This window comes from Rhinopithecus bieti, unplaced genomic scaffold (assembly GCF_001698545.2).
Source record: "Rhinopithecus bieti isolate Rb0 unplaced genomic scaffold, ASM169854v2 scaffold_63578, whole genome shotgun sequence".
Classification (NCBI taxonomy): domain Eukaryota; kingdom Metazoa; phylum Chordata; class Mammalia; order Primates; family Cercopithecidae; genus Rhinopithecus; species Rhinopithecus bieti.
The window spans coordinates 4169-6675 of record NW_016823933.1 but is presented as its reverse complement, the minus strand read 5'-3'; the positions used below and the strand labels follow the sequence as shown (position 1 = coordinate 6675).

Below are 2507 nucleotides of genomic sequence, written 5' to 3'. Positions count from 1 at the left end.
GATGGGAGCTGCTGTTACCCTTTCGGCATTCGAGGGAGCTTCCTGAAATGAGCGAAGTGCGCAGTAGGCCCTCAACAAATCTGGGCTCCTCACCCTTTGGTCCTCATCTCTCATTCCATCCTTCCCTGACTCTCTCCCCTGCAGGTGGAAGGGGAGGGAAGAGCTGGAGGGAGACTGCCCCTCTGCGCTGCTCACTGGAGCCTGGCCCTTTCCCCTCCCACCTCAGCGTGGCCCTAACCCCTTGCCGCATCCCTCTGCTTGCCAGGTCTCTCCCTCTTGCCCCTGCCTCTGCCTTTCAGCTTCTTCTTGGCTCCATTAATGCTTCTCCTTACCACCCAGTGCCTTTTGTTTTAACAGAACCCCGCACAGTCCCTGTTCAGCCTGCCTTCTCCAAGGTGCCTTTCTCCCAGCCTGTCTGTTTCCCACCCAGGCCCAGGGGCACAGACAAAACATGAGTTCAGCACAGAGGCCCTGGGTGGCTGAGCAGACAGCAGGAAGGACCGAGGGTCTGAGAGGCTGGCCCCAACCAGCAGGCCACCAGGGCCTACAGGCACCATCTTGCCCACTCAAGAGTTCCCTGTCTCTGTCCGCTGGGCACCCAGAGCTGGGGATCTGGGGTTGCCCTGAATTCTTCACTCCCCTTCTTTATGTCTCTCCAAGGCACCAAGGGTCCTGAAGCCACCGACATGGCCCAGGCCTCTGGGATTCCTCACCATGACAACAGGGGTCCTGTTCCCCATCCCCACACCCAACCACTGCCACAGTGACCTTCTTATAAGCAAATCTGATCACACCCCCTCCCTGCTTAAAAATCTTAAAAGCCCCAAGCCCTTCAGATAAAGCCCAAATTCCCCAGCAGGGCATACAGATTCCTCCCGAGTCTGGCCCCAGTCAACCTCCCTGCCTCACCCCCAACCCACGAAGCTCATGCAGCCTCTGCAGCTCACACGAGGCCCTCGGGCCACCATGATTTTGCATATGCTGTCCCTGGTCCCGGAAGCACCCTCTGCCAGCCTGCCCCCAGCACACACCTAATTGCCCTTCCATGCTCTGCCTAAGTGTCTCTCCTCTGGGAGTCCTCCCTGCCCGGAATATTGTTGGACGCTCCTGCCATGTCCCCATGGAGTCTGTACATATCTGTGCCATGCCAGTTCACAGCACCCCATTGTAACTGTGTTTGCGTGTCTGTCCCTGTCACTCTACCCCATCTCCCTATGCCCATGAGGCCCCAGAGGGCTAGGACCATGGCTTATTCATTTGCAGAGTGCCTGGCACTCAGTAGGGGCTCAGAGAAGGAATGAATGTGGAATGTGGTTCTCACAGCCAGGGAGAATGGGATACCAGCCAGGGCAAGAACAGTCTACTGGGTGGGGCAGGATCCAGGACAAGGAGGCGAGCAGCACTTCCTGTGGCCACTCAAGCAGTGGGGACTGGGAGGAGGGGCGCTTTGTCTACACAGTCTTCCTATGGCCCATCACGGTACAGACAGGGCACCTGCCTCCTGCCTCGCTGACTTCAGGACTGGTTGAGCCCCAGGGAACTTTCGCAGGTCAACCCAACTTTGGCCCTAGCCCTGGTGCTGGGGAGGATAGAAAGTGTACTGGATACAGTCAGACAGAACTGGCAGCCGTTTTGGATTTGATCCCTTCCACCTGGGCGAGCTTGGGCAAGTTGCTTAATCTTTCTGAGCCTCATTGCCTCACCAGTGACATAGGAGCTGAGGCTGCTTCCCTCGTTGGAAAACACTGAAGCCCAGGAATCGACCCACAGTAGGCCTTCAACAAATACCACTTCTCACCTTTCGGGTGAAATATGGCACTGGAAGTAATGCTCTTGGCTGTGGAAACTACAGAAAGCAGTGAGGTCTCCAACAAACCCAGCCTCCTCTCTCTCGAGAGGAACCAATGGGGATACCCTATCCCCCAACCCCAAAGCCCTGGGCACCTGGGGGTAAAAATCTGGGTGCCACGGGCTCAGGAAGGCTTGCTTGGGAGCAAGAGGGAGGCGGGTGTGTCTGGGGAGGCATTTCTGAGCACAAGAGCCTCCCTGGAGTTCTGCCATTGTCTCTTCCCGTTCTGTGGTGCCTGTGATAACCACCGTTCTGACTCTCCTCACCCCTCCAGCCTCCCGGCGTGCGGCCTGCCAACCCGGCTCCCATTGTAAGTCTCTTGCTTTCTTTTTGGATCCTCTTGATTTTGGCTCTTCTTCTGGGCTCATGGAGGAGGCAGGGCCAGGCATTGGGCCTCTCCCATTGGGAGTGGGGCAGGCAGAGGCCAGGCCCTTGACCGTCTGCCCAGCCTGGCGAGGTAGGGGTTGGATGTGGTTGGCTGGCCGTGATGAAGCAACCTCAGTTGCCACCCTGTGGGCAGCCACGGAAGACCGTGTCCCGCATTCCCTTCTCCCACCTGCAAAGGGAGGCTAGGCTGAGAGACGTTTCCCTGAGAGGAAAGATGGGCCAGAGCCACCAGCGTCCCCATCTGTCTTCTCCAGGGTTCTAACCTTTGCCC

At 57.8% G+C, this 2507-nt stretch overlaps 1 pseudogene; it reads left to right on the top strand.

Moving 5' to 3' along the window:
* Nucleotides 1–357: 357 nt before the first annotated feature.
* Nucleotides 358–2507, top strand: part of LOC108521973 (galectin-9B-like) — a 4677-nt pseudogene continuing 2527 nt past the window's right edge.